The 8253-nt window shown below is 46.6% G+C and overlaps 1 non-coding gene and 1 pseudogene across 1 annotated transcript; one reads left to right on the top strand and one right to left on the bottom strand.

Annotated features, from left to right (window-relative positions):
- TRNAH-GUG lies at positions 1 to 72 on the top strand. Its single transcript has one exon. It is a non-coding gene; the product is annotated as a tRNA-His (tRNA).
- A 6548-nt stretch (positions 73 to 6620) lies between these two features.
- Positions 6621 to 8253, bottom strand: part of LOC117074140 — a 23796-nt pseudogene continuing 22163 nt past the window's right edge.

Below are 8253 nucleotides of genomic sequence, written 5' to 3'. Positions count from 1 at the left end.
GCCGTGATCGTATAGTGGTTAGTACTCTGCGTTGTGGCCGCAGCAACCTCGGTTCGAATCCGAGTCACGGCATCGTCGTTTGTTCAGGTAGTCAGTTGTACCCTTTTGCTGGAAGCCCTGGACATACTCTGTCCTGTTTCTTAGACTCACGCAGCAAATAACACAGTCAGCCCTGTTGGTGGCTTACAAGCAGGCAATAATGTGCTCAGAACCGTTTTTCCGGTCACTGGGGGCAGGTCAGGGGAAGGAAAAGAGACCTCACCTCACAGCTTCATCAACCTGGGGAGGAGTCCAAGGGAAACCCTGGACATGTACCCTCGTGTCTCTGAGCCTCACAGAGCAAATAACCCAGTCAGCCTTGTTGGTGGTGGCTTACATGAAGGTAATGGTGTGATCAGAACCTGTTTTCCAGTCACTGGGGCTGTTACACATGAAACGACAACAAGCTTTTAATGACTTTAAACTCGAAACTCTTTGTTGTGTCCTACAGTGGCTTGTCTCCAAGCCTGTGGCCAAGTTTGCATGCCAGCAGGAAAGTGTGGGGAAAGACAATCTTGTGCCAGGAGTCTTTCCACCTCCACTCTGCCTGGTGGAAATGGGCCTTGGGCCTGGAGCACTTCCTTCCCAAGAGACAAGGAGTCCTCACAGCCGGTGCTGGGCTCACCTCCTTGTGTGGGAGTATCTTTCCCGGATCAGACTTAGTGTGTACCCCTTTGTTCCACTTAAACATGTGCAACTGGCACCTGGTCAGCTGTTGTATCTGCCCTCCCCCATCCCCCCAACCCCCCCCACCCCACTCCCCACCCCACCCCTGCTGAGGGGAGGGGGCAGGACCCTTTCTTCTGCTTCTCAAGAGGCTGTGTGTGCAGGCCAAATGGAGGGACCTGCTGACCATGGGGAACCAACGCCCACGACTGAAGCAGAGCCCACACCCCGCTCTGTCTCCTCTCTGTGTGAATAATGCGTTGTTCTTCCGTCAAGCGCTTAATTACATTGTATTTTCCTTGGTGACTCTGATACCAAAAGACTGTGACCAGAAGTGTTCTGACTTCTACTCCTGCTGATAAGAAACACATTCCACTTGCTGGACAAGACGAACGAAGATTCTTCTTGCGTGAGTCTTTTTGTGGACACATGTGTTCATTTCCCTTGAGGAATACCAAGTACTGGAATTGTTGGGTCATAGGGTAGATGTAATGTTTACTTTATTAGAAATGGCCAAATGGCTTCTTCCAGAATGGTTTCTCACCAGCAAGGAGAGTTCCACTGGCTGCACACCCTTGACAGCACGTGGTGTGTTCTGTCTTTTAAATACACCCGTTCTGGTGGATGTAAAACAGTACCACATAGTGGCTTCAATTTGTGTTTCCTTTAATGAGTAATGCTGTTGAGCATATTTACTAATGCCTTTCACCATTTAGCATCCTTCTTTGCGAAAAGAGGCTATCAAAGCAACTTCCCTATTTCAATTGGCTTGACTTTTCATTACTGATTTCTAAAAAGTACTCTCTATATTCAAGATTTGAGTCTTTTTTTTTTTTTTTCAGGTAAACACAGTGCAATTATCTTCTCCCAGTCTGTGGCTCACCTTCTTACTTTCTCATGGTGATTCTTGATGAGCAGAAGTTGATAACTTTGGTGAAATTCTACTTTGCTTTATTTTTTCCTGTTATCTCTTAAAGCAGAAATGTATTCTGCTACATTCTCTTCCAATAACTTTCTGGTTTCGTTTTAATTTCTAAATCTATGGCATACCAAATTCATCTCCTGACCACAGCAAGCTTAGCATCTGCTAATGTCCTGATCCCCAGGAAACTTCTCTATACTGTAAATACACTGGCAAGAGTTCCTTCTCTGCTCTTTGACAGCTACAGGCCCTGTGCCTCCCTCCATTTCTTCCCTACTCCTCTCTCCCTCCATCTCCTTCTCTCTCTCCTCTGGTGTAGCTGAGAATCCCAGAGACACCAGAAACAGAGAAGTGGGCAGGTCCAGTCTAACCTATGTCCAAGAACCCAGGTTCTGTGTTGGAAATCTGTGTCAGCTCTTGCCTGACCTTGGTTAAGTATCTTAAATTTTATGTGCCTCAACAGTTTTCTATGGAAGGTTGGGCCACTTCGCAAACTCTGCCTTACACTGCTGTTGTCAGACATGCCTGGATTTAGAGACTACTCAATCAATAATGTAATCACTAGAATTACAAAAATCATTGTCATTGTCCTCTGCCTTATTTGTGAACAATCACTCTCCAGATTGTTTTCACTTTACCTTTGCTTCTAGAACTTCATGCAGATGGAATCACGGTGCATCTACTCTGTTCTACATGCTTCTTTCTCTCTGCGTAATGTCTTTGGCTCTACCCATTGCTGAGTGTAGCACATGTTCATTCCTTTTTCATTGCTGAGTAGTATTCCATTGCAAAGAAATAGCACAGTTTGTTTGCCATTCCCGCCCCACCCCCAACCCAATAATGAGCCTTTGGGTATTGGCTATTCTGAATAAATCAGTATTGGCTATTCTGAATAAGCCTGCTTTGAACTTTCTTCCCACAAGAGATATTGAGGGCATCTGTTTTCATGTCTCTTGGGGAAAACCTAGGTGCAGAATTGCTGGTACCAAAGAGTGGGATATGTGCAAGTCCATAAAAACTGCCAAAACTTGTCCCAAAGTAGTTGTGTCATTTTACATTTCTATCAATGATGTGTGAGAGTTGTTGTTGTTCTTCATCTTCTCCAAGATTAGGTGTTTCCTCTCCTTATAAATTTAGCCATGCTAAGGGGAGTTATAGTGGTGTCTCAATGTGGTTTTAATTTCCATTTTCCTGATAGCTAAACATATTGTATGTGCTTTGTTGACCACGTGTGTACCTTTTATTCCTGTGTATCAGTTCAAGTCTTTTACCCATCTAGCATACTTGGGTTGATTGGGTTTTTTTGTTGTTGTTGTTGTTGTTGCTGTTTTAATTACCAGGTAAGAAGATCTCACCATACATCATAGTTACAGGGTTTGGGGGTCAGATAGGTTTTGTGACTGCTTTCTCCCAGTCCGAGGCGGACTCATTTCTTCACTTTCTTTGTGGTGTCTTTTGGTGAGAAGATATGGCTAATATTGATGAAGTCTAATTTATCAAGTCTTTCCTTTATACATGTTTTTTTCTGTGCCCTGTTTAATAAATCTCTTTCTACTAACAAGTCACAAAGTATCCTCAAAATGCTTTATATCTTCAGCTTTTAAGTTTTGGTCTATAATGTCCCTCAAGTTACTTTCAGGTATAGTGTGAGGGAGAAATAACCTTGTTCATCTCCTCCTTCTCTTTTATGAAAATCAATTAATTGAAACTATTTCCTTTGCCTCTTGAACTGCTTTTATTGAAAACCTATGGCCGGTCATGGTGGCTCATGCCTATAATCCCAGCACAGTAAGAGACTGAGGTTGGTGGATCACTTGAGCCCAGGAGTTGGAGACCAGTCTGGGCAACATGGCGAAACCTCATGTCTACTAAAATGCACCTGTAGTATGAGCTACCCGGGAGGCTGAGGCAGGAAGATCACTTCAGCCTGGGAAGCGGAGGTTGCCGAGATCAGGCCACTGCACTCCAGCCTGGATGACAGAGTGATACCCTGTCTCAGAAAGCAAAAAGAAATTAATAAACAAACAAAAAAAACCCTATGGATCTTATAGCTGTGGGTCAGTTTCAGGTCTGCCAAGTCAGTCTGTTTATGTATTTGGGTCTCCCAATGCTGCTTGCACACTGCCTTGTTTATAACAACTTAGAGTGAGTCTGAAAGTCAGGTTGTGCAAGTCCTCTGGTTTTCTTTTTCATACAGCACAATAAGCTTTGAATTAGGTCATAACTTATGTAACCATCACACAGATCAACATATGCTGTCACCTCATCCCTCTCATTTCAATGTGGGACACAAGCCCTCACTGATCTATGCTGATTGCCCCATTGGGGCCAAGGATCCTTGTTATGGGAAATCAGGGACCCCGAATGGAGAGACCAGCTGGAGCCATGGCAGAGGAACATAAATTGTGGAGATTTCATCTTAATATTTATCAGTTCTCAAATAATACTTTTATGATTTCTTATGCCTGTCTTTAATCTCTTAATCCTGTTATCTTCGTAAGCTGAGGATGTACGTCACCTCAGGACCACTGTGATAATTGTGTTAACTGTACAAATTGATTGTAAAACATGTGTGTTTGAACAATATGAAATCAGTGCACCTTGAAAAAGAATAGAATAATAGCGATTTTTATGGAACAAGGGAAGACAACCATAAGGTCTGGCTGCCTGTGGGGTCGGGCAAAAAGAGCCATATTTTTTCTTGCAGAGGGTCTATAAATGTACGTGCAAGTAGGAAACATATCGCTAAATTCTTTTCCTAGCAAGGAATATTAATATTGATACCCCGGGAAAAGAATGTGCCCCTGCGGGGAGGTCTATGAACGGCCACTGTGGGAAGGTCTGTCTTGCGCAGTTGAGGTAAGGAGTGAGATAAGCCCTGCTCTCCTGCAGAACCCTCAGGCTAGTAGGGTTGGGAAAACTCAGCCCTGGTATATTTGTGGTCAGACTAGTTCTCTGCTCTCGAACCCTGTTTTCTGTTGTTTAAGATGTTTTCCAAGACAATACACATGCCGCTGAACATAGACCCTTATCAGTGGTTCTGCTTTTGCCCTTTGCCCTGTGATCTTTGTTGGACCCTTATCAGTGGTTCTGCTTTTGCCCTTTTCCCTGTTCCCTCAGAAGCATGTGATCTTTGTTAGACCTTTATCAGTGGTTCTGCTTTTTGCTCTTCGAAGTATGTGATTTTTGTAACTAGTCTCTGTTCTTACACCACCTCCCCTTTTGAAACCATTAATAAAAACTTGCTGGTCTGAGACTCAGGTGGGCATCACAGTCCTACTGATATGTGATGTTACCCCAGGAGTCCACCTGTAAAATTCCTCTCTTTGTACTGTCTCTCTTTATTTCTCAGCAGGCTGACACTTATGGAAAATAGAAAGAACCTACATTGAAATATTGGGGGTGGGTTCTCCCAATAGATCTTCTCTTCTACCCTCTGGAGAGAATAAATCTTCAGTTGTCTGCAGGAAGGATGAACACGCAAAAAGTCCACAACACTCAGCACAGAGTCCAGATTTTAGTGGTGGGGTTGGTTGGGAGGAAGCTCACATTTCAGACCTTTCAAAATCTTAGGAGAAGTTTTCTTTATTTCTGACTGTGAAATGTTACAAAGCTTTGGATCATTTATAATTTCTTCTTTTTCTAGAAAGATCACAGGAGACCTAATATTTGTGTCCCCCAAAAATGCCTTGGTTGAAACCATAACCTTCCCCCACCCACCCCTGGAAAGTGTTAAAATTAGGAGGAGGGGTCTTTGGGAGGTAATTAGATCCAGAGGGTGGAGTCTTCCCGAGTGGGATTAGTGCCCCTATAAAAGGGACACTGGAGAGCTCTCTCAGCCTCTTTCAGCCACCTGCAGATACAGTGGGAAGATGGTAATCTACGACCAGGAAGAGGTTCCTCACCCTAATCCTACCATGCTGGCATCTTGATCTTAGATTTCCAAACTCCAGAACTGTGAGAAATGTCTGTTGTGGATAAGCCACCCAGTTTATGGTACATTGTTATAGAAGCTCCAACTAAGACAGAGATGGAGTCCCACGGAGGGTGTCTAATTTTTGATGCTGGTCATTGCGTTTTTGCAAATGAGAAACTGACAGAGAACTGACCTTTTACTGCATATGAAAGAAGAGAATGGAGGGGCAGAGATACAGAACCGGGAAGAACAAGCTGGAACCAGAAAACTGATTTCAGGGTCTGGCACTTGAATGTCTGATTTTAGAGAAAGAGAAGACACTGGTAGGTGTATCCAGAGAAGACCTTCAGCGGAAACAGCAAATATTTAAAAGCCATTTGATTACATCTTTCACTTGTTTGTATGTAGTCCCTCTTTTGCCATCTTTGTAAGTCTGGCACAGGTGAACTGGATGTGTTTGTCCAGTGTGTTTTTGGAATGCAAGTATAAATAAAAATGACTGTGTTATACTTCAAATATTCATCCCAGAACCTCCTAGAGTTCCCTTAGGTTCCGACAACTGTGCATTGAAAGTACAACAGGCCCATCCTGGGGATTAATTTTCATTGCACATTTCCAGGAAGAGGGAGGAGGAGGAGGAGGGGGAATGTGACAGTCTCAACAACAGTTGCTATACTCTTACAGAAGTGGTTTTCCTATGTGCTTCTCAACAGATCGGTCCTTTCTTCAAATAAGAGCAGTTGGAACAACAAAGGCTGTTCAGTTGTATCCTTGAAATCCACGGAAATCCTGGGTAGGGAAGCTCCAGTACCACCAACTGGAAAGAAGGGGATGCCTAGTAGCTGGTACTGGCCGTTGTCCTAGGCTCTTTCCACATTGACAAACTGAAGACGGGGACTTGAGTCACATTCGCCAGCCACGGGAGGACCTCCAGACGAGGTTTGGTCGACTTCATGGTAACTTTAGATCCTGAAACCTCACTGGATTTTTCTTCTCTTCCCTTTGATCTCTCTTCCGCTTACTCAACAGGACAGGACTCCCCGCCTTTCTTTCCCAGCAGAAAGGGATCCCTTGCGTTCAAGACCTAAGTGAGTAGCTGCTTTCCCCGACGTGTCCTTCTGGGCCTGGGTATCTCAACGTGTCTTTCTGGGCCTGGGTGTCTCGGGAGCTCAGGCTGACCGGAGACTGAACTACTGGCGAGTGGGACCAGTAGGAGCCTGGAGCGGTGCGCCCCACCAGGTTGGAGGTTTGGCGCCCGGGGTTGAGAACAGCAGTCAAACCCTCCTCTTCCCCGCATCGCACTCCTGCCCCCTCCCCACTACCCCGCTGGATGCTGAACGAAGTGGCCCCTAAGGCTTCTCTGCAGGCCCAACCCAAATAGGCCTGAAGCTCCAGGAGGGGCGAGAGGATCCTCTTTGAGCGAAACCAGCCTTCGGCCTGGCTGGCCCTGGTCGACACACTCACAAGCCGAACCGGCGGACAGAAGGGAAGAAAAGACCTAAAGGTAGAATCTCATGATGTCGAGATGTTAAAACCCTCCAATTTTAAGGTCCGACTGTGCGGGGGAGCGAGGGGTTCTCGAGCTGGATGGACCCCTGAGCCTTCATCTGGAGAGTCCTCAGCACAAGCTCAGAGGGCAGGACTATGCGCACCAATGGTTCTCAACAGGCAGCAACTTCACCCTCACATGCTTCCCCCATCCCTGCTGGGACACTAGGCCACGATGGGGAAAGCCGGGAGGGAGAATGTTAACCCCTGGCATCTCTCTAGTCAGCAGAGGCGAGGGATGCTGCTAAACACCTTACAATCCACCGGAGGGCCCCTCCCCAACCCCGAAGTAGCCATTCCGGGGAGGTGGAGAAACTCGCCTGTTAGATCAGTGCCTACCCACTTGGCCAATGGGAAATCACGAATTGGCGACCAGTTGGATCTTGGATATGAGGAAAAATCTCCAGCATCAGAGGAAACTCTCGGAGTTTTGCCCAGAGTATAAAGAAGGGTAGCATTGCCTTCGCCTAAGATGGGAAAATGGCAGGTGGCACTGATTGCAGGGGAAGGTCAGAGATCAGTTGAGGGCCACAGAGTCTCTCCTTGGAAGGAGTTTTCCATGCAGCCCGTCTCGGTTTCCGCATGCGTGTGAGTCCTTTATGATGTTGGGGATGCCAAGGTCTGAGTCCTTTTTGATATTCGGAGTGACCGGGTCTCATCCCAGGAGCCTCCTCGCTCCTGCCTGCTCCTGGCTACCCGGTGCGGCGCTCTGGCCCCGGCCACCCACGACTGTTTCTCCAGGCGCTGCCGCTTCGCAAAGTTACATCTCTAGGTCAGTGGTCAGGTGCAGCCTGGACGCTGCAACTCGCTCCAGGACTCGGGACTCGTGGCCTTGGCGGACCTCGCGGAGTGCTGGGTGCGTCGCCTGCTGGCTTCTCTTTTGGAGAAAGGAGGAAGGGAAAAGCCTTGTGAGAAGACTCCAGGAGCGACCAACGACGCCCACAAGTTCCAAGTCCTCCCAGCGCACAGGGAAACAATCACTAATATGGCAAGAAGTTTGAGAAAGTCCCTTCCGTGCGCCCCTGCTGGTCTAGTGGTTAGGATTCAGCTCTTCCACCACCGCACCCCCAGTGCGATTACTGGTCAGGAAATTGTTTTGCACTGACCGCCCACCCACAGGAATCTTTCTTTACTCCGCTATCAGCCAGCTTGCTCCAAGGGC

This window comes from Trachypithecus francoisi, unplaced genomic scaffold (assembly GCF_009764315.1).
Source record: "Trachypithecus francoisi isolate TF-2019V2 unplaced genomic scaffold, Tfra_2.0 Lachesis_group5, whole genome shotgun sequence".
In the NCBI taxonomy this organism is placed as follows: Eukaryota; Metazoa; Chordata; class Mammalia; order Primates; family Cercopithecidae; genus Trachypithecus; species Trachypithecus francoisi.
Note: the sequence above shows the minus strand (reverse complement) of the source record. Positions and strands in the feature narration are given on the sequence as shown.